The 24,449-nt window shown below is 40.2% G+C and overlaps 2 pseudogenes across 2 annotated transcripts; one reads left to right on the top strand and one right to left on the bottom strand.

The window, feature by feature from the left end:
- Positions 1-1,505: 1,505 nt before the first annotated feature.
- LOC144666114 (uncharacterized) lies at positions 1,506-12,718 on the bottom strand (annotated as a pseudogene). Its single transcript, XR_013573122.1, has 3 exons — positions 12,608-12,718; positions 7,758-8,741; positions 1,506-7,180 (listed from the first exon to the last, which is right to left on the bottom strand). The product of XR_013573122.1 is annotated as an uncharacterized LOC144666114 (transcript).
- Positions 12,719-14,768: 2,050 nt separating this feature from the next.
- On the top strand, positions 14,769-23,249 carry LOC144666022 (uncharacterized; annotated as a pseudogene). The gene is made up of 3 exons (XR_013573104.1): positions 14,769-14,866; positions 16,336-17,325; positions 17,697-23,249. The product of XR_013573104.1 is annotated as an uncharacterized LOC144666022 (transcript).
- Positions 23,250-24,449: the final 1,200 nt, after the last annotated feature.

The following is a 24,449-nucleotide window of genomic DNA, read 5'->3' as shown; positions in this document are numbered from 1 at the left end:
TTCTTTGACTCTTTCAACCCTTGGAATCTGTTCGGCTGTTCGAGGTTGTTTTGTTTTAAGTTTCTTCCACTCGGGAGTAAACATTTTAATTTTAATTCAGCGAAAAACTAACCTCAGAATCAACAGCAGTATTTGCTGTTTTCGTCATTTTTTTTCCTTCGCTCTGCCACCGTATAAACTTAGTCAATTTATCAGCCATTTGTCACAAACTGCTCCAATCGTGTAAACTTGTACATGTGTAATTCATTGCTCGACCGCTAAGTTTATGTTCTCGCACTGCACACAATAAACACAGTTTTTTTCCCGCGGCCGGTTTTGATGCACAATTCCACCGGCAATGTTATAAAACAATTGGTTCATGCTTTTAGCTGTGCTCCATCGAGTTTTAGAATATAGCCGCTGTATACGCGCGATGGAATTCTAGCGGGCATTATTTTTAATAGAACATAGCTGAAAACTATAGAAGCCCGGTACCCCGGATGTGCGAATTGTTTGTCGAATTTCGCTGAACGACTTCGTCGACTTCGCCTCTATTCTCTTGTTTTGTTGTTTAAATGATGCTTTAAAGCAGCAAGTTTTTATCAGAAACGTTTTACCTGCTTAAATGGAACTAAGACAGTGCCAGAGGAAGCGACAGATGAAGAAAGAATCGTTGAAATTTGTTGTTTTTCTTTGGAGTTGTGTACGCCACTATTTTGCCGTGAACTGCCTGAAATTGATTGGAAATTATTTAGCAAAACAAGCCGGACTCTCGAAACGCTTTGAGGTAAGAAACGTTTTTTAGCCACAATCTGAAGACAGAACACTCCACTTTTGTTCTTTTTAAATCGAAATAAGAGGCGAATTTGAAAAACTTGCTGCGAAACGAACGCATGAAATTTTTTCATTTGAATGAAATTGAAGTAGGCTTAACCAAACTTGAATGCGTAAATATTTCAACTAGATTTGTCGGCTTTGTGAGAATCTTTTGGTAGTTGGAGAAAGGACTATATAAATAGGAAATATGAATGAAATGGTATCTTGGTTTATTTATAAAGAAGCCGCCAAAGAAAAGAATAAACTAAACTTTCACTTTAACCAATGTTGCGTGTGTTTGTAAATGCCGTGAGCGGCCGCGAGTCTTGTAAGTTCTGTGCTCTTTTTAATGCTATATTCTAAACCCACTAGAAGATGGTTTTCCTATGTCCTATAAGAAAATAATGCACTTTTGAGGTCTAGAAAAGCAGCTGAATGCCCTCGCCTGACGGCTCGGGCATCCACTAGCAGCTTTTATAGACCTCAAGTGTGCATTATTTTCTTATAGAACATGGAAAACCATCTTCTAGTAGGTAAATGGAGCACTTGGGAAGTTTGGAGAGCACTCAAGAAGCTAGAGTTGCCCTCGGCTATCGCCTCAGGCAACTCTTACGCTTCTTTCGTGCTCTCCAAACTTCCCGCGTGCTCCATAACTCGATGGAGCACGCTAAAGCATGAACCGGCAATTGTTAACTGTAAGCCCCCCCCCCTAAAAAACAACAGTCATGATAATGCAAATATTCAATATTAAATGTAAAATTCATAAATTAACTTGTTTAGCTATTGTTACGGAAAATTTTTCGGTAAAAAGGTAGATTTTGAAACAACACAATCTTCTGTTATCGTAAAACTAGTTGTATAGGTGTTTTGCACCTGCTCTTAGAACAAAGCCTTCGAATAAGAAATGAACTCTAGGTTTAAAGGGCGTGAAAAGTAATTTCCTCAGAATTTTCCCTATTTGTTTTTATCTTACGTAAGTCAAACTGAGTTGTCGAAACACTATTGGCTACAACTCGTTTATGACAATTGCCCTTTTTGTAGTAACTTTGAGTTCTGCCTGTAAGCGAGTGAGTTTCATTAAACACCATGTTCCTTGACGATGTTTTGGTCCACTTGATATAAAAGATCCCGGAAGGTAGCAGGGCACCTCCAGCTCGGTCATTGAGCTAAATCTCCCCAAAAGCCCCTGTTACACTATTATGTTTGTATTATTGCGGGCTTTTCGCTCTAGTTCCTCTCTTGCTTTGAGGGATATTTGCCTCATCTTGTCTGAGAAAAGTGAAATATGAGTTTTTGGCTCCAATCCAATGTTAAGAACTTTTAAATAATCATATTGACGGTAGAACCCTAAGGAAAACTTCACTAGGACAACTAATGGCCAAGGATTAGAAAATCCACTTAATGGACTAACATTCCATCCCATTCGCTCATTTATAAAGTTTGGATACTTATAATAGAATGCTGTGAATTCAGCGTAAGTAACATCCAGCTGATAGCGATGTACATGTAATTTAAATGCATGTTCAAATGTAAAACAGATTATGTTAAGATACCACAGTGGAGTGCTGCCTTCATACTGTGCAATGAGTAGCTTGGATTTCCTTTCATCCACAAAATATGGCCGATACGTATCAAAGAACATCTTCAAACAAGCAAACTCTCCGAACGCTTTCTCATGCCACATTCTCATTAAGTAAAAAAGGCTTTCTTGTACCCTGCCCAAGTTCACCTTTCGAGCCTTTGGAGGCAGAAACCGTGTGTATCTGCCATATCTTTCAAGCAAAAAAGATGCTTTACCTAATTTGTTCTGACATAGTTTAAGGTCCTCTAAAGCATAAGATACCATTATGGAAAGACAGCGTCGACCATTTAGAAGTTGCAGTTGTCGCATCAACTCCGTAAAAAGGTTCTTTGTTGACAAGGGAGAGCCAATCCCCATGTCTGCCTTATTTATGCTGCTCATATGGCAGTGCATTGTATTCGTCTGCCAATACCCATAAGTAGATAAAAGTCCAACGACAAAACCACGAATGTCGGGCCTTAGGTTTAACCTAAAGTCCTCGGGTATCCAACCATACAACCTGTTATAGACGGCGTTGTATTCAGCACCTCTGCTTGGATACTGCATCTGACCTCCCCCGACCTTCAATGAACCGTACAACCTCTGCCCAAGGATTATGATTATCGCTCTCAAGCTGGAAGCTGAATATCTTTGCCAAGTACATTGGAGTAATTCCGTCTCTGTTTGGGCAATTGACATCCAATTTGTGAAGATTCTTGTCTTTGAATATCTGTTTTATAAATTTTACCAGGCCTCGAGAGGCTGCCAAATGGTACAGAGTCAGTTCGGCTTTGCTGGGGTCACATATAATGTGGAAGCCACGTGTTTTCATCTTAAGGCGAAGAAGTTCAATGGCTACATCAGAAGCATTATCCTTTGCTAACTTTCCGTCATTTCCTTTTAGAGTTTGCCATATATTACCCGCCGCATGAAGTATGGCCAGAGTCAGGGCGTCATGTCCCTGTGGACTCGGTAAAGATATATCTGCACCGTGTTCGATGAGGCTACGAATAGCCACTATGTTAGCCCCTTGGGCAGCTCTATGTAAGGGTGTAAATCCCTCAGCATCTAAGCAAGAGTCAATGACTTTGTGTTTTAATCGATGGTTTTCAATAGCTGTAGTGATAGAACTCTTCAATAACAAGCATTTCTGATCGTTACATTTTCTTCGCTGAAAGAAATTAAAAGCTTCCAGGCTCGGAGGGCGATAGCACAACAAATGAAATACAGACAAATTAAACGGCTTTCCACACTTGATAGTGACTGAAGCATTAAAGTGTTGAAAGACTACATCCAATAAATACCCGCCATTGTGAAGGTAAGCTACAAGTGGTGTCCTTCCGTGATCATCTTTACAGGTAAGACTGGCTCCCTTTAACAACAGAAGTTGAGCGATGTATGGTTGGTTATTTGTAACAGCGTGGTGTAACAAGCTCTGTCTGGTACGCATACATTTCTTAATTGAAGCACCGTAGGTGAGCAGAAGGTAAACAACCATTTCTTGATCCCTTAGAGCTCTCCGCAGCCCATCTAACGACTTTCCTAAAATAAACGTTGACTGTTTTCTCCTGTGCTCAGGCACGATAGTTCCATTTAAAACTGCAACCTCCAGTGGCGTCTTTCCAAACTTATCAGATATTTCAAGTTTCGCTTTTTTCTGTAAAAGAACGTTAACGGCATCCGCCAAACCATTGCCAGCTGCAATATGCAACGCTGTTCGACCATGCGTGTCAACTGCATCGATTGCAGAACCTCTTCTGATTAAATGGATCAATGTATCTAACCATCGATAATGATCTGTATTTTTTACCTGGCTTTCTTTTGTAAAAAACTCAGCAAGGTGGCCTGTGCGGTCAATTGTTACAAGCTGAATTTGCTGATCAGAACTGGTCGCATTGAAAATAATTTTTCGGTTAAGTTGGCTTGAAGTTATGTTTAGAATTGCATAATGTAATGCCGTGAGACCACTGTCATCAACTGCACTTAGGTTTGTTCCATGGTAAAGTAAATGATCAATTACCTCAACAGCACCGCATGCTGCAGCGCTGTGAAGGGGCGTCGACCCGTTAAATGTTTTGCCATTGATGTCAGAACCGAGTTCAGAAAGGAGATATACCATTTCCCAGTGATTATGACAAGCGGCCACATGGAGTGGTGTGGCACCAAAGCAGTCCCGTGCTCCAACCCTTGCTTTACTTTTCACAAGATCAATTGCCATTTCCCAGTACCCATAGCGCGCAGCCAAATGAAGAGGAGTGTATCCACAGTGACAGATATCTTGGTGGTATTCCACAGATTCTTCAAGACTGAGAGTTAAAGATGCCCTTGTTATATGTTGTCCTCCCTGCACATCTTGCCAATGAGACTCCTCGTGACTAAGCGGCAGATGTGTCCTCGTTTCATCTTTTCTGTGCACATCTTGCCAGTGATCACAACCTGAATGTATCTTTGTTTGATCTTCCATAAGCAGTAGTTTCACCATTTCTGTATTATTTTGTCGAACAGCTTCGTGCAAGGGAGTTCTTCCTGTATAATCACGACATGCCAACGCCCATTTGTCTCTAGAGACTAGTTCCATGACTACCGCTTTGTGGCCTGACGAGGTTGCTGCGTGGAGTGCTGTTTCACAGAAAATTAGATGTCTGTCGTCGAATAGCTCGCCAACTACATTGTAATCGGTGGAGATGTTTTCGCGCTCAAAACATGACTCGGCGTACTTTATCGCTTCGACCTTTGTTTTACCACTGGCTCGACAGTGCTCCTTTATGGGGACTTTAACAGTTGTTACCAAAACTTTGCTCTGTAAACGGTGTTTCTTTGATGTTAGCCAGTAGAAAGAGCCATCACATCTCATGCAATTATCCTTGACACCTATTTGCGAAAGGTATTTTACCACTTCTAATCTATTGTTTGCTGCTGCATGATGAAGAGCGGTTTGATCTGCAACAGCACCAGCTTCGTACAAAGCTTTAACAACCCGAAAGTGTCCATTCTCAGCGGCAATCTGTAGTGCCGTCAAATTAACATCGTTAACAGTGGAAATGAAAGCACCATTGTCAAGAAGGAAAGTAACAACTTCCAAATGGCTTCCATGAGCTGCAGCGTGAAGCATTGTAGCTCCCGAAAATTTTGACTTTGATTCAAGGATGGGACTGGACAAATCGTCCTGATTGGGGAAATCTTCGTCTTTTTTTCGACTTGAAACCGGAGGTTAGTGACTTTGTTTTTCGATTAACCTTGGCTCCTCTTCTCACCATTAAAGCCAGGTTGTCTACGAGCCCATGCTCGGCCGCCAAAAATGCAGGTGTTATTCCACGATTATCGGTGCAATCAATACAGCTAAAATGGCGCAACAAAAGCTCTAGCACATCGGTGCTGTTTATCGTAGCAGCAAGGTGCAATAATGTCCTATTACTTTCAGGATCGGATGAGTTGACAACTTGAGAAGGAAACCTGAGAAATTCTTTAACATATGTCTCCCTCCATCCGCCATAAGCAATGTGCTGCGCCAAAGATAGGATGTATCTTGACAGCGCGGTCTTATCTCCGTCAGCTATTAACCTGAAGTAGAAATCACAAAACACTTCGTGTCCCTTCTTTTTGCTGACGTAAAACGGGCCATTTCTATTGCTGTCACTTGTCAGCCACTCGGTTAAAGACAAGTGATACAGTGTTACTGTGTCATTTTCTCCGTATCTCAGAAAGTGTCCAAGCTCTTTCATTCTATCTTTAAAGTCATACTCTTCTTCAAGATTTGTTTCTTTCATTTTAAGAACCTCGAAAATTTCTTTTTGTGTCAGTGGCTGAAACGTTGACACCAGTAATTCTAACACGCGTCGAACAGGTTTAAACTGTTCCCGTCGATCGTACAATCTTTGGAAGTAACTATGGTATAATTCTCCTAAAGTTTCAGGCAGTCCATAGGGATTGCTCCTTGCGACTCTTGAGGTTTCCCAGTGATGAAGCATTTCTTTGACAAAGAGAAAATTCCCCTGACTTTTGCTCAACAGAACAGAAATCAACCTTGCGGTGTTTTCTATGCTATTGCCTCCAAACCAATACCTTTCACTCGCTGAAGCAAAGGACCATCTTGTTGATAAAACTTTGTTGACAGAAACAGTTCGATGTCCTCGATGTTTCGGGAGTCATCAGGATCAATAACCAGTTTTGTTATGCTATCTGAAGTTAAGACAACGCTTGATTCGTTACGAGAGGTCATCACAAGCTTAAGCCACGACGGAAACCGGGGAAGCTTGTTATTGAGCAGATACACGATACTGTGGCTTGTTTCACTTTGAGTGAGGCATTCATCGAGGGCATCAATGACAACATACCAATCCTCTTTAGGTACATTCGTCAGGCTTCTTAAGGGCAACAATATTGCCTGTTCAAAACATCCTACAGGATCTTGAATGGTGACACAATCAGTGTTTAGCGAACGCTGAATGTAGGAACTGTTAGAGACAATGTAACCATACTCGGGCAGTCTTCGAGCTATCATCTCTGCTAAATTACGGACAAACTTGCCTGCAATTTGTGTATTTTTATCAGCGTGTTTACACAGATGGTATCCCAATACATGGTCATGAATTGTACGACTTGATGTCCGGGAACAGACCAACTGAGCTGACAGGGCAGACTTTCCAGCTCCCGGATCCCCGACAATCAAGACACCAGAGACCCTCCGGGCGGGGTCAAAGGCATTCTCTATCTCTTCATACAGCCATCGACGACCGATAAAGTTTTCTCGAGCTATTGTTAAGTAGTCTGTCAAGTTAAACTCTTTGCTGTCAAACGGTACGCTGATATCTTCTGCAGGACATCCTGTTACAAAAACACAATTTCCTTCGATAAAATATATTATTTTAGCACAGAAGTACTAACACCATTTCGGATTACTTAAAGCCGGAAACTCTCGACTACTGAACAAGATTGCGGAAAAATACTTATTATAACTCAGGTAAAACGGATTCTAAAAGTAAAAAAATGTGTCTAGTTCTTAATTTGTCCCATAATCGCATATTATCTTCAATTTTTTTCACTTTTCCTGTGCAGGATTTTTTTAGGATATTCTTGGATAACGCTACAGGAATATTTTGAGATTGTATGTGATAAATACTGCAAATACAGAAGTATATAGTGACAAAATAATTGTTCAATGTTGATTAGGTGTAGAAAGGGAGCAGATAGATTGTGAGTTGAAATCAGAAATAAATGAGACTCAATGTCAAAGTAGAGACTGGTTGTACACTGTTAAGCCCCAGCTATGTTGTTCCCTAGTGCACTTCAATTAACAAGTTAATCTTGTTTTCTTACTAGAGATATTTATTATCCCAGTATTCCAACCTAAATTATAACAAAAATAAACCCCAGGATAGCCGGACAGGTTGTTTCAACTTACCATCTCTGGCACCTGTGTCATCATCCAGTATGACAAAGAAGCTACAAAACAGGGACATCATCACCCACAAGACTAACATTCGTTTACTGACACCTTTAACACTTCTAACGAGGTTTCCTTGCAAGTTGGTTAACGTTTGGAGGACCTGGATCGCAAAGAGCCAGTTTCTTTGCTCCAGGGCCTCCAATCTCTTCTCCAAAAGCCGCACTAGCTGTTTCAGTTGTTCTACTTCCTTTTGGGTTCTTTCAGACTGCTGCATCTCTCTGTTGAACACTTCCTTGAAGTCGGCTAAGACTTGGGCCTCAAGACTATGCAAGTCAGAAACATTTTTAAGGTTCACAATTTCTATAAGGGCTTTTCGTGCGTCTGGATCTGGAGCTAGCTGAGGAGCCTTTAGCAAGTTTTCAATGGCGTCAAAGGCATCTGTCTTGTCAGCATTGGTTAACTCAAGCTTTGGCACATGCACCCACTTGTTGTTACGTGTTTCACGGACTTCCTTGATCAAGGGCTGAGGAATGGTAAACTGGTTACACCAGTACATCAGGTTCAAGATACCAGTGATGTCCATGTCATCCGCACTCTTTATATCAGCATGTCCTCCCAAATCAGGAAGGAAGAGTTTAGCTATTTCCCAAGGACCTAAGATTGGATCCACCCATTTGGTAGCATCACTTTGTTTCCAGTTTGGTTTGTGTCGATTGTGATTACCCTGTAGGTTGTTAGCCCATGCACACGTACTCATGTCGTGGTACTCGTTTGGTCTTCTTCCCCGGACATGGACACACGTGCATGGCCGACCAGCAATTCGTGTTGATACATTCCTATAGAAGATCTCCATCTCTCGTGTAATGAACGGACGAAGACCTTGACAAAGCACGGTGGTTAAGGCTTGGCCGAGTGCAAGCCAGTTTCTGTACTCTGGCTTAGAAAGTTGCACAGCAGTTCCTGATGCTGACGTTGATGTGCCTGAGGTTGCCATTTCAACTAAGGAAAAATTAGATTTCTTTAGAGAAGTTTCAGTGCATCCTTAATTTTTCAAAAACTTTATGTGGCACTTAAACCTTTTTTTTATTTTTTTTTTTTTTATTTGCAACACACAAAAAAAGAAAAAGCTTATTTACAAATCAATTGATACAGGCACTTACATCACTTACAGAAAAAAAAGACTACTTACAAAAAGATTACTTACACTACTTACGGGACGGTTACTTACATTACTAAAATACAATTATAATTGTTGAGCAGAAGAAGAAGAAAACTAACACTACTTACACTTAGTCTATAGAAAAACAAAGAAGAAAAAGGGGAAAAAAAATTACACACACACGAAAATGCGAAAAATACAAGAAGTGTCTAGTTATAAGTTCCGTCAAAAAAATTATAAAATATTAACTCTACATTTCTTAATTACTGTTGAAAAACAGGGAGGAGCTCTTTCCATTTTTCGTTATGATTTTTTAGCTTTTTGTTTTGTTTAGCTATGGCAAGTTCTAAATCGTAAGTTATTTTTATCCTGGCTTTCAATAATGAAAGAGATGGCTTTATATTGAGGTTTCGACATTGAAAAATTACTTGCTTACATAAGATGATGATATGATTTAGTAAAGGAAGATCTTTTCTAAAAAACCCAAATGTTATATTAAAGGCATTTAAATTATTAACGTCAGTAAGGTAGTTTTGAAGCCATTCCTTTACTGAAATCCAAAAGCCAGATGTAATTTCACAGTGAATGAATAAATGCTCAAGGGATTCCTCAGATTCACCACAAAACGTGCACGAGAAGGAAGAAACTAGACCCATTTTATAAAGGGCTTTATTAGTGAACACAATTCTGTGTAATAACTTATACTGGAATTCTCTAGTTTTGGAATAGACAGTTACGCTCCTAGGAAGGTTATAAATATCTTGCCATGGCAAATCAGTTGTTGGAAACAATTCTTCGTATTTACGTTTTGATGTCGGAACAGCCTCTATCTTCAGTTCACAAGATCCCAATGTAGCACCTTCGAAGTGGTCGGGAAAACGACGTCTTTAGAATCGTTCGTGTCGGCGCGAATTATTTGTAATTGTTGTTTTAAAATAGCTTTCCATTCCAACGGAATAGTGTCAAAAATACTCATAAGAAGGAAGTGTTCAGCCATTGTTATGTTTTTGTTCTGTAATGCGTTCCAAGTTTTAAGTTTACCTGTGTCATCTAACAAATCACGTAATTTGATTATACCTTTCTTGACTACAGTTGAATCCCGATAACTCGAACCTTCAAGGGACATCAAAAACGGTTCGAATTATCGGGAGTTCGAGTTATCGAGGGTAAAATTAGTAAGAAAATGACTTGAAGGGGAATCGCAAAAGGTTCGAGTTAGCGGGAGGTTCGAGTTATTGAGGGTTCGAGTTATCGGGATTCAACTGTATTTTATTTCTAAACAGCGGTTTTCCGTCTATACAAATAAACTTGTTGTTCCAAATGAATTCATCTAACACGTTCGCAGGAGTGGAAATGAGCTTTTCCTTGTAATTTGCCCACTCATTCAGACATTCTCTATAGAATTTTGGAAATGACTTTGGAAGATATTTCACATCGTAATTGCAATTCAGCAAGAAGGAGCCTCCAAAATCGGAAAGGTAATTATCTAGGAACACCTTCCAGGTGCTGTTATAGTTCTCCGAATATTTTTTCATGCACATAATTCTTTGTGTTTTAATGAGCGTCTCTATATGGGGCATTCGCAATCCCTCATTTTTAAAGTCACCGATCAGAGTTTTGCGCTTTATTTTATCTCTTCCAGATTTCCATACAAACTTAAAAAGAACGGAGTTTATCTCTTTGATAATTTCTTTTGTAAGGGGAATTTGAGAGGCTCGGAACATAAACTTTGGAATTGCGAAGGTCTTGATGATTTGAATTCTTCCAAGTAAAGTTAAATTTCTCCATTGCCATGTAGTCAAAGATTTTTTTATGGAATTAATAATTTTTTCAAAATTGAGTTCTTGGAATCTTTGCCAGTCGTAGGTGAAATATATACCTAAAATCTTTATTGGCTTGTTGACCTTGTCTGTTCCAAGGTCTAGATCTTCAGGGTAGTTATGTAGGCTGCCAAGCCAATATGCCTCCGTTTTCTCTTTGTTTAGTTTCAACCCAGAAACAAATCCAAATTTATTTATAACTTCCTTTAATGAAAAGAAGGATCTCGTGTTTTTTACGAAAGTAGTAAGATCATCGGCGAAAACAGTTAGTTTTACTTCTTCATTGCCCACTTTAATACCTTCGATTTCTTTGTTTTGACGTATTGCAATATTAAGAACTTCAAGCGCGATAATAAAAAGGTAAGGCGACAAAGGGTCACCTTGTCGCACCCCACGTTTGATTTAAAAAAGATCTGATGCAAAGCCATTGTTCATTACACAGCTCGGGAAACTGCTCCGAGGATATTTAACGCGCTGATCATTACTCAAAAATAAAAAATGAGGAACTCCAAGCCCGTTTTCAAGTTATAGGCACTTAATAGTAAATAAAGGGTGTTTTAACAGGTTACACTGTTGCTATGGTTACCAGTGAAGTCATGAAAATAACGACAACTTGTCCATTGTTGTAGCAGCATAACGATTTGTATTACTGACCCATCAAAGAAAAGAGCTCGAAAGTACTGGAATCCGTTGCTCAAAAACAAGATTACGAAAGCCTATTAGCGCGTGCTTCGTAAGTAGCCCATGGTGTTGAATCAGTGTTAAAAATAAACGTTACTGGAACTGTGCAAATTGCTGGAGATAAAACTTTGCATGTGTACGGGAGTACGTGACGAAACCAACTCAGTGCAACTATGTTAATTCTGTTAATTGTTGTTTTTGAACCAATTAAGCTCGCGGTGCTGCGTGCGTCACAAATCCCCCAAAAATATCGGGAGAAAATTGGGCGCTTTGAGGAACGCTTTTCGGGAGCGGAAAAGAGCGCCGAAAAGTTTTCGGGACTTTTGAGAAGCCCAGGCGAAAAAAGATGCACGCATTACAATTAACGTACTACTGGAAGTCTGTATAAACGATCGGTTTATAACTAAGTAAAATTCATATCTTTTCCAGTATGCAAATTTCCAAATAAAAATAATTGTTTGCTTTTCCAAAATCAGGACACGGTCTGGCAAATTCAAGAAGTTATTAAATAGGTGAAAATTTTATAAACTGTTCTTTTTTCTTTAGTTAAGGACTACACTGGAAATAAAACCGATGCTGAAGTGTTATGTTGATCCTTCCATTCACTTGAGATGATTAACCAGCTCTCAAAAATTGCAGCGAAACGTGCTTCAAATTGCAAATCAGTATTCGGGAAAAACCCCCCAGAAGTTTCGCTACATTTGCATGACAATTCATTTTGCCTTAAGTTTAGAGACTTAAGAAATAATTTTACTACTTTTCTTGCAACAGCTGCTCGTATTATGAAAAATAATTCATTATTCAAACTGAATGCCGATATCTAACTATAACACTGCGGTTGTTATTTTAAAAATTCAAGTCAAGAAATAACTTTCGGTATATGAAACTCGGATGAAAGCACCTTTGATTTTGCTCGTAATGTTGATACCAACTTGTGTTTATCAAGTATCCAAATTTTTAGCTGGGAGGCCCAACAACTGTTTAATAGTAATGGTCTAATGTATAAATTGGGACGTAATAACCTTGATAAGTAGAAAATCGGTAAATTGATACTTATAGAGGCTTCTCAGGTAACGCGGGTTGATAGGCCACTTATACATCAAATGAGCGTTTAGCTCCGCTCGCAACTTGGTTATTGCGCTGCTGAAATTGCTGCAAAGGGTAATCTCAACTAATGCAAGACAGTCTACAGTTCAAAAGCATACCTTAAGGTTGGAAATCCTACTCTGGATCGGCTAAGATCAATACTGTCTCCACCGTAAATGACGCTTCAGGAATATCAAGTTATCAAAATGAAACTTGCACCTCTTGCAAAAAGCGGAAGTGATATGTAAATAAGTCTGGTGACAAGGGGCTTGGGACCGATATCTTTCAATCCCATGAAGGTCAGCGGTGTTTGGCTTAAATTTTATACGCAGAGGACCGACCACGCATGGTTAGAATTACACCGCTTGACCTGTTTGTTGCTGGACCTTATAAAGTGAACCAAATTGATTCCAAGGCTATCTGTATGGCAAAAGGCAAAAACATTTCTTAGCCCAGATTTCAACAAACAGAGCCAGCCTATGTCGAGCCAGGGAGCTAACGATAATTAGCTTCCCCAACCCAGAAAAAAGTACCCCCTCCCTCTCCGCGATCTAAAACCGAAAATCTATTTCGAGAAGAAGAAGAGTGTAGACCATGGAAAAATGTAGCGGATTTGTTTTTGTTTTATAATAACAACGAACATTTACCGGCTAGAGGGAAAGTCAGTGCGAAATGGCGCGCGCTTGAAGCGGACAAGTTTTCAAAATTTTGCAGTTGCTCTGCCATACGTTATGACAACGAATTGCCTCAACTTATAGCATCTTTGACTTCCTGTTCTGTGGAGCTCTTACTTCACTTATTCATATCCCTCCATGCTGCCAGGTAATCTTTTCCGCTTCTACTGGATGCTGAGTTTGAGTCTTACAAGACTTATAAAATGATGCACGGATTGCAATTTACTTTCTACTGGAAGTGTGTATAAACGACCAAGTATTCGGGTATAAATAAACTAAAATTCAAATCTTTTTCAGTATGCAAATTTCCGATCAGAAATAATTGTTTGCTTTTCCAAAATCAGGACACGGTCTGGTAGACTAAAGAAATTAATAGAAGAACAGCATACAATCTGTTCTTCTTTCAACACTTAGGGACTACACTGGAAATACAACCGACGCTGAAGTGTCATGTGGATTCTTTCAGTCACTTGAGGTGATTAACCAGTTCTCAAAAATTGTAGCGAAACGTGCTTCAAATTGCAAATCAGTATTCGGGAAAACTCCCCTGGCGTTTCGGTACGTTTGTATGACAATTTACTTTGCCTAGCCTGCGTAGCAGGCGTCGAAAGGGGAGGGAGGGGGAGTTGGGAAGAGAGAGAGAGGGAAAAAAGGAGGGGGAGTGGGGCGAGAAAGGGAGGGAAAATTGGTGGGCGTTATGCAAAACACCGGGTCCTTACGGCAGGCGTTCCCTCTTCCCCTTCTTTTTCCTCTCCCTTTCCCTCCCCTTTTTACGCCTGCCACGCAGGCTACACAAGTACATAATCTGACGTTTGTATGGAGTTTGAACCATGTTTCAAGGTCCATAACTTTGTCTCTGTTCATCTTAAAAACATCAAACTGGTCAAATGACCAATCTCACCATGATCGTTCATGTGCTACTGTCAGGTTACCGATTATGTAAAATTGTTTAAGATGTTTTGTTTCTGTTGCGTGTCTGTAATCTTTCAGCTGTAAGCCTGCGACGCCAAGGGGCGATTTGTCTTGTGGTGTGTCGCTAGGTCGGTTTACATTCTCCTTGAGGGAACGCAGGCTCGATTTACAGAGTTGGATAATTCTTGCGTGCTCATCGTTCGAGAGCCGACGAGATGGTAGACCTTGAAAATGACGTAATCTGTAACAACGCAAGGCAAATGTTGGAAAACTTGAGAAATTTGTCGCGATTTTTGGAAAAAAAGGAAAACGGATAGTGAGTAGCTGGGACGTTTGCGGCAAAATTTCGATTAACTCGTCCGCCTCATCGGCGCGCACGATTTCGTACTGATTTCCCCTCTGATTAGCCGGTAATTTTCGGTGTTATTATTAAACAAAACAAATTTGAACAGTTTATGACGTTATTCTATGTAACGACTATGAAAATGTGTTCGATTTGTTAATGTGATTAATCACAATTAAATTTCATGGAAAATCATCATGACGGTTATATTCCAAGTGATACCTTGAAATTTAAGCGAAACACCGCTGACCTCTATGGGTGGTTAGTCCCATTGAAAGATATCGTTCCCAGGCCCCTTTTTGTCACCAGACGTATTTACATATCACTTCCGCCTTTTGCAAGACGTGCATGCAAGTTTCATTGTAATAGGTCGATATGTTATTAAAGTGGCATTACGGTGGAGACAGTATTGATCTTAGCCAAAACAGAGTAGGATTTCCAACCTTAAGGTATGCTTTTGAACTGTAGACTGTTTTGCATTAGTTGAAATTATCCTTTGCAGCAAATTCGGCAGCGAAATGACTGTGTTTACGAGCGCAGAGCCCTAAACGCTCGTCTGGTGCACAAATGCCCTATCCTGCATTATAGTCTATTAGAAAAGCCTCTATAATTATTAATTAGCCGAGGCCCCTAACTGATTCTCTGCTTATCGAGGTTGTTACTTCCCAATTAATACCACTAGAAGCTATTAAACAGTAGTCTAGTCTGTGTTTAATTGGCCTCCCAACTATAAATTTGGATACTTTTATAAACACAAATTGGTATCTACATAACGAGCTAAGTCGAGAGTGCTTTCATATACCGAAAGTTCTTTCTTTAATTGAAATTTTAAAATGACAACCGCAGTGTTAATAAAATACCGGCATACAGTTTGAATTAATTGCAAAAAAGAGTAGTTAGTTATTTGTAAAGACTCAAAATGCAAAGTGAATTGTCACGCAAGCGAAACGTATCGAAACGCCAGGGGGTTTTTCCCGAATACTGATTTGCAATTTGAAGCACGTACCGCTGCAATTTTTGAGAGCTGGTTTATCATCTCAAGTGACTGAAGGGATCCACCTAACACTTCAGCGTCAGTTCTATTTCAAGTGTAGTCACTAACTGATGAAAGAAGAACAGATTGTGTGTTGTTCACCAAAAAAATCCTTTAATTTACCAGACGGTGTCTTAATATTGAGGGGAAAACAATAGCGAAGCGCGCGAGTGAGGTCACGACTCAGACAAGACTCGTACTCAGACAAACAAACCGAAATGGCGGACGATTTTCCTAAACACTTTCTAAAACAACACGCTGATGTTTTCTCGGCCTCGTGGGGGTTATATTCTTTGCCTCCTATATTTAGACCTCGCGCGCTTCGCTATTCTTTTCCATTGGAAATTTGCATATTTAGAGAAGAATCGTTTAAATGATTCTTCAGTAGTACCCCAAAAACGGATCTTTTTTACAGACTTTCAGTGGTAGGTAAATTGTTATGCGTACATCTTTTGCGCTTAATTGGTGCTTTGTTTATTTAATATACAGTCGAACCTCTCTAATAGGGACAACGAAAGGGCTGGTAAAAGTGGCCGTATTATAGACATCTCCATAGAGGTGTCCTTTAGAGGTCACAAATATGAAGTCTGTGACCATAGTACGTAAGTGTTTTTAAGCTGTAGAATACCCAAACTCGAATTCTGCTTTAATTTATTCCTTGAAAGCGATTTGAATACATTGGAGAGGTCAGTAAAAAAGAGGGAAAACGAGAAATCTGTAGAATTTTACAGAAGCTATAAAGGGAAACGGAACACAGCAATGCCCGCTTTTCTAAAACAGCAATGAAAACATTTCATTGATTTCCTAAAGCGTACACCTTCGTAGAGAGTACGGGTATTACGTCTCCTACTCTTCATTCACTGACTGAGTGCTTTCCTCACACAGCCATGACGTCAGCAAGTTCCTCCCAAGCGTTTGTACAACTGACGTCATCAGAAGAAGGAAACTGGCTTTCCCTTGGTCGTGCGTTAACAACAGTTCTTTGCCAAGGTCTTCGCCCGTTTGTTAAAAAAGAAACAGAGGCTTTTTATAACATTATAAAGGCAGCAACCACTTCTGCTGGACCCTGTACTTGTGTCTATGTTCCAAGAAGAAAACCAAACCAGTACCATGATATGAGCACCTGTCAGTGGGCAAATATCCTTCAGGTTTATCACTATGGAAACAAGCCAAACTGGAAGCAAAGTGATCCCACCAAATGGATGGACCCAAATGTTGGTCCCTGGGAAATAGCTAAGCTTTTTCTCCCCGATATAGGTGGTCATACGGTAATACAGAGCGTCGAAGACATGGAGGTCTCTGCTATTCTCAACTTGATGTTCTGGTGCAACCACTTTACCGTTCAGCGACTACTAATCAAAGATGTTCGTGATACTCGAAACACAAAATGGGCACATGTGCCAAAGTTGGAGTTGTCTGAAGCAGAGAAGAAAGGTGCCTTTGAAACAATTGAGAAATTTCTCCAAGATCCAGCCTTGGTTTGGGATGTAGACGCCCAGGAAGCCTTGCGAGAGATTTTAGCCCTGAAGTGTACGTCGGATGTGCACATTTTCAAAGCAGAACTTTTATCTCATTTCAAAGAAGCGATTCAAAATGAGCTGAAGTCGTTGAAAAGGGAATCCAAAAGAAACAAAAAACAACGTAGTCGAGTGGATGGACAACTGCGAAATCTTCAAAAAGCCCTAGATAATGTGGAGAAAAAGCAAAAAGCTTCAATTTCTGTACCACGTCTTATCATCAATCGTACAGTGTACGTTGTGAGTTACCTGGTCAAAAGTGCTCGAGGTATAAGACGAAAATCAGTTGGCACGTTCCTCATGTTTTTGTTCCTTTGTTGTCTCGTTGGCCTTCTGGATCACAAATCATACAGGGATGGTGAGTTACGGTTTCCTTTATACTACAGAGGTTTTGGGTGGACCAAAGTGGCCGATAAGCATGATACGAGTAACAACTTGTCACATATATTCTCAAAATAATCCCGTCAGCGTTACCCAAAATTACCCTCAAAAAAATTCTTGCACAGGAAAAATGAAAATAAAATTGAAGATCATGCTATTAATAGTTATGATGTGGGAAAATGAAGAACTAGACGCAATTTTAATTTTTAGAAATAATTTATTTAGGGTATAAAAAGATTTTCCCGGCAATCTTGTTCAGTGGTCGAAAGTTACTGGACTTACTACAGTTGTTTTAATATTTCCGTGCTAAACCAAATTATTTTACTGAACGAAATCGATTTTTAACAGGATGTCCTGCGGAAGATATCAGCGTTCCATTTGACAGCAAGGAGTTTAACTTGACAGACTACTTGACTATAGCTCGAGAAAACTTTATCGGTCGTCGATGGCTATATGAAGAGATAGAGAATGCCTTTGATCCCGCCCTGGGGGCCTCTGGTGTCTTGATTATCGGTGATCCAGGAGCTGGAAAGTCTGCCCTGTCAGCTCAGTTGGTCTGTTCCCGGACATCAAGTCGTACCATTCATGACCATGTATTGGGATACCATCTGTGTAAACACGCTGATAAAAATACACAAATTGCAGGCAAGTTTGTCCGTAATTTAGCAGAGATGATAGCTCGAAAACTGCCTGAGTATGGTTACATTGTCTCTAACAGTTCCTACATTCAGCGTTCGCTTAACACTGATTGTGTCACCATTCAAGATCCTGTAGGATGTTTTGAACAGGCAATATTGTTGCCCTTAAGAAGCCTGACGAATGTACCTAAAGAGGATTGGTATGTTGTCATTGATGCCCTCGATGAATGCCTAACCCAAAGTGAAACAAGCCATAGTATCGTTTATCTGCTCAATAACAAGCTTCCCCGGTTTCCGTCGTGGCTAAAGCTTGTGATGACTTCTCGTAACGAATCAAGCGTTGTCTTAACTTCAGATAGCATAACAAAACTAGTTATTGATCCTGATGACTCTCGAAACATCGAGGACATCGAACTGTTTCTGTCAACAAAATTTTATCAACAAGATGGTCCTTTGCTTCAGCGAGTAAAGGATTGGTTTGGAGGCAATAGCATAGAAAACACCGCAAGGTTGATTTCTGCTCTGTTGAGCAAAAGTCAGGGGAATTTTCTCTTTGTCAAGGAAATGCTTCATCACTGGGAAGCCTCAAGAGTCGCAAGGGGCGATCCCTATGCACTGCCTGAAACGTTAGGAGAATTATACCATAGTTACTTCCAAAGATTGTACGATCGACGGGAACAGTTTAAACCTGTTCGGCGGGTGTTAGAATTACTTGTCTCAACGTTTCAGGCCACTGACACAAAAAGAAATTTTCGAGGTTCTCAGAATGAAAGAAACAAATCTCGAAGAAGACTATGACTTCAAAGATAGAATGAAAGAGCTTGGACACTTTCTAAGATATGGGGAAAATGACACAGTTACACTGTATCACTTATCTTTAACCGGTGGCTGACAAGTGACAGAAATATGAATGGCCCATTTTACGTCAGCAAAAAGAAGGGGCACGAAGTGTTTTGTGATTTCTACTTTAGGTTAATAGCTGACGGAGGAAAGTCCGCGCTGTCAAGATTTATTCTTACTTTGGCGCAGCACATTGCTTATGGCGGGTGGAGGGAGGCATATGTTAAAGAATTTCTCAGGTTTCCTTCTCAAGTTGTCAATTCATCCGATCCTGAAAGTAATAGGACGTTATTGCACCTCGCTGCTACGATAAACAGCACAGATGTGCTAGAGCTTTTGTTGCGCCATTTTAGCTGTATTGATTGCACCGATAATCGTGGAATAACACCTGCATTTTTGGCGGCCGAGCATGGGCTTGTAGACAATCTGGCTTTAATGGTTAGAAGAGGAGCCAAGGTAAATCGCAAAACAAAGTCACTAACGTCTGGTTACAAGTCGAAAGACGAAGGTACATCGGGTGATTTTCACCATGAGGATGATTTGTCCAGTCCCGTCCTTGAATCAAAGTCAAAATTTTCGGGAGCTACAATGCTTCACGCTGCAGCTCACGGAGGCCACTTGGCAGTTGTAACTTTCCTTCTTGACAATGGTGCTTTTATTTCCACGGTTAATGATGTTAATTTGACGGCGCTACAGGTAGCCGCTGAGAATGGACACTTTCGGGTTGTCAAAGCATTGTACGAAGCTGGTGCAGTTGCAGACCAAACTGCTCTTCATCATGCAGCAGCAAACAATAGGTTAGAAGTGGTAAAATACCTTTTGCGAATCGGTGTCAAGGACAATTGCATGAGATGTGATGGCTCTTTCTACTGGCTGAAGACAAAGAAACACCGTTTACAGAGCAAAGCTGTGGTATCAACTATAAAATTCCGCATTAAAGAAACACTGTCAAGTCGGTGGTACAATAAATTTCCAAGCGCTTAATCATGATTTGAGTCATGTTTTGAGCTTGAAAACATCTCCACCGATTTCAATGTCGTTGGCGAGCTATTCGATGACAGACATCTAATTTTTTGTGAATCAGCGCTCCACGCAGCAACCTCGTCAGGCCACAAAGCGGTAGTCATGGAACTAGTCTCTAGAGACAAGTGGGCGTTGGCATGTCGTGATTATACAGGAAGGACTCCCTTGCACGAAGCTGTTCGAAAAAATAATAAAGAAATGGTGAAACTACTGCTTATGGAAGATCAAACAAAGATACATTCAGGTTGTGATCACTGGCAAGATGTGCAGGGACAAGATGAAGCGAAGAAATATTTTCCGCTTAGTCAAGAGGAGTCTGATTGGCAAGATGTGCAAGGAGGACAACATATAACAAGGGCATCTTTAACTCTCAGTCTTGAAGAATCTGTGGAATACCACCAAGATATCTGTCACTGTGGATATACTCCTCTTCACCTGGCTGCGCGCTATGGGTACTGGAAGATGGCAATCGATCTTGTGAAAAGTAAAGCATGGGTTGGAGCACGGGACTGCTTTGGCGCCACACCACTCCATGTGGCCGCTTGTCATAATCACTGGGTAATGGTATATCTCCTTTCTGAACTCGGTTCTGACATCAATGGCAAAACATTTAACGGGTCGACGCCCCTTCACAGCGCTGCAGCATGCGGTGCAGTTGAGGTCATTGACGAATTACTTTATTATGGATCAAACCTAAGTGCAGTTGATGACAGTGGTCTCACGGCATTACATTATGCAGTTCTGAACATAACTTCAAGCCAACTTAACCGAAAAATTATTTTCAATGCGACCAGTTCTGATCAGCAAATTCAGCTTGTAACAATTGACCGCACAGGCCACCTTGCTGAGTTTTTTACAAAAGAAAACCACGTAAAAAACACAGATCATTACCGATGGTTAGATACATTGATTCATTTAATCAGAAGAGGTTCTTCAATCGATGCAGTTGATACTCACAGTCGAACAACGTTGCATATTGCAGCTGGCAATGGTTTGGCGGATGCCGTCAACGTCCTTTTACAGCAAGAAGCGAACCTGGAAATATCTGATAAGTTTGGAAAGACGCCACTGGAGGTTGCAGTTGTAAATGGAACTATCGTGCCTGAGCACAGGAGAAAAGAATCAACGTTTTTTTTAGGAACGTCTTTAGATGGGCTGCGGGGAGCTCTTAGTGATCATGAAATGGTTGTTTACCTTCTTCTCACCTACGGTGCTTCATTTAAGAAATGTACGCGTACCAGACAAAGCTTGTTACACCACGCTGTTACAAATAACAAACCCTACATCGCTCAACTTCTGTTGTTAAAGGGGGCCAGCCTTACCTTTGTAAAGATAATCTTGGAAGAACACCGCTTGTAGCTTACCTTCACAATGGTGGGTATTTGTTGGATGTTGTCCTTCAACACTTCAATGCTTCAGTCACTATCAAGTGTGGAAAGCCGTTCAATTTGTCTGTGTTTCATTTATTGTGCTATCGCCCTCCGAGCCTAGAAGCTCTAAATTTCTTTCAGCAAAGAAAATATGACAATCAAAAATGCTTGTCACTGGAGAGTTCTATCATTACGGCTATTGAAAACCATCGATTAAAACACAAAGTCATTGATTCTTGCTTAGATGCTGAAGGATTTACACCCTTACACAGAGCTGCCCAAGGAGCTAACATAGTGGCTATTCGTAGCCTCATTAAACACGGTGCAGATATATCTTTACCGAGTCCACAGGGACATGACGCCCTGACTCTGGCCATACTTCATGCGGGAGGTAATATATGGCAAACTCTTGAAGAAAGTGACGTGAAGTTATCAAAGGATAATGCTTCTGATGTAGCCATTGAACTCCTTCGCCTTAAGATGAAAACACGTGGCTTCCAAATTGTGTGTGACTCCAGCAAACCCGAACTGACCTTATACCATCTGGCAGCCTCTCGAGGCTTAGTGAAATTTATAAAGCAGATATTCAAAGATAACAATCTTCATAAATTAGACGTCGATTGCCCTAACAGAGACGGAATTACTCCAATGTACTTGGCAAAGGTGTTCAGCTTCCACATTGATAGCGATATTCATAATCCATGGGAAGAGGTTGTGCAGTTCATTGAAAGTCAGGGAGGTCAGATGCAGTATCCAAGCAGAGGTGCTGAATTCAACGCCGTCTATAACAGGTTTTATGGCTGGATTCCCAAGGACTTTAAGTTAAATCTGAGGCCTGACGTTCGGGTCTTTTTCCTTGGACTCTTATCTTCGTATGGGTATTGGCAGAATAGTTCAATGCACTGCCAGCTGAGCAGCATGAACAAGACAAGCATGGAGGTTGGTTCTCCCGCGTCAACAGCAAACCTTTATACGGAGTTGTTGCGACAACTGGAACTCTTAAATCGCAAGCGCTGTCTTTCGATAACGACAATGGTATCTGTTGCTTTAAATGACCTGAAAGTGTGTCTGAAAAAACAAAAGATAGGATCTTTTTTCTTTACGACATATAGCAGGTACGTAAGGTTTCTGCATCCAAAGGCCCAAAAGATGAACTTGTTTTGGGTACAAAAAGGCCTTTTTTACTTAATGAAAATGTGGCAAAAGAACTCATTCGCAGACTTTGCTTGTGTGAAGATTTTATTTTATAAGTATCGGCCATATTTTGTGGATGAAAGAAAATCCAAGCAACTCATTGAACAGTATGAAAACAGTACTCCACTATGGTATCTCAACAATATCTGTTTTAGATTTGAACAAGCATTTCAACTTTACCTACTGCACCATTTACAGGATGGTACTAACATCGAATTGAGAAAATTATATCATAAGTATGCAAACTTCACTAAATGAGCGAATGCGATGGACTGTTAATCCATTAAGTGGAGTTTCTGGCTCGTGGCCATTCGAGTTCCTAGTTAAGTTTTCCTTAGGGTACTACCGCCAGTATGATTATCTAAAAGTTCTTAACGTTGGGTTAGAGCCAAAAACTCATATTTCACTTTTCTCAGACAAGATGAGGCAAATATTCCTCAAATCAAGAAAGGAACTAGAACTAAAAGTCCGCAATATTACAAAGAAGTTTATTATTTGAATAATTGTTATTGTTGTTTTTTAATTCGTACAAATGGTATTGAATTATATCTGTAATTAAGAGGTCAGTGTACGGAACGCCAGTCAGGGTCGTTGTGTTGTGCTCTTAGAAAACCTGTCAACATACTGAAGGGAAACCTGAGGTGGACTATCGTAATATGCTACGGAAACCAGAACAAGCCTTGACGGCGCGCCCAACTTTCCCCTTTGAGTAGACTCTGTAAATATTAAAATTTCGAACACTAACCATATATGTTCAGTGTTCACTGTAACGCATTTTGATAAACAATTATTGAATAAAACTGTTAAGATTAACAATAAAATTAAGGGCACCAAGAAATACAGAGTAAGCACTAAGAAAACGTATCTTTTATCAGCCAAATTTAAAAACAGGACAGTGAGCTCTCTGTAGGCGGACACCATTGGGTCCATCTCTAACTTGCTGCCTAAATATTACAGCTACAGACAAACAAGAACAATCCGGCCGAGACCAGCGAAGCAACCATGTCCACCCTAAAGAGGTCCTTTCGGTTCAGTTGCGTCCAATTTGAGAGAGAGTTGACTGTTCACCTGGCACTAGAAAACGGAATACGCCGATTGGTCTGAAAATCATGCTTTCTACCTTAATCTCTAGTTTCACTTAGTTCGTAATCTTACATAGATTTTCGGCCTAGGAATCATGACAAAATACCACTCCACTATTTCTTGATCAGTTTTTAAACTTTGTTTAAGGTCAGAATAACTGAAAACATAAGTGATTAGTTGCTAATGAAATCGCTGTGCTGCGTTGCGAAGTTGAAAAAAAAAAAGATTAAATTAGCGGAAGCTTGTAAAAAAAGCTGCTCCTGTCACGTGTTCTTTGTCTTGTGTTCATAGTGATTTGGCTTTTACAAATTCTATCGAGTACGGAATCTGATGCCTGGAAACTCGTTTACATTTCTTTACATCAACCTTAAAGTGCTTATGAAGTAAAAAATAATTGCCGTTTATTTTAAAGTATTTTCAAAATAAAGAAGAATGGCATTTTTCTTTTTGCAATATCTTTTTTCGTTTTAGAGATATTTGCGTTTTTGTATTATGCAAATGAGGAAAGTGATGACGTCATTAATTAGGAATATTTGGAATATTTGTGCTGTGTTCTTCAAACTTTGCACCATTAATGTACACCACAAAAGACACAAAATGACACTCGTTGCGCCGTTGCCATGGCAACAGTTTTGCTGCAAATATCTATTTTAATTAATACTGACATCCCCAATTTTTGCTTAACCAAAGATGATCCACTTCCAACAAGCTAATGAGGAGAGTTAGGGTAATATGGGCATCATGTGTTTTCCAGGCCGGACCCTCTGTCCCACTTTAAAGGGTTGGAAATGGAGATATTTGGTTTATGACAGAAAGAGACTGGAACCAAGAGTGTTGCCATGGTTACATCATAGTATGAGCCATTTTGCACCTTTGAGGAAGGTCACTATCGATGCCAAGTTTCAAAAATATCACTCATATTTTCAGAGATATCCTTGATTTTGTGATCAATC

This window comes from Oculina patagonica, chromosome 1, assembly GCF_052425735.1.
Source record: "Oculina patagonica isolate OP01 chromosome 1, crgOcupat, whole genome shotgun sequence".
In the NCBI taxonomy this organism is placed as follows: Eukaryota; Metazoa; Cnidaria; class Anthozoa; order Scleractinia; family Oculinidae; genus Oculina; species Oculina patagonica.
This window is presented reverse-complemented; position numbering and strand designations above follow the sequence as displayed.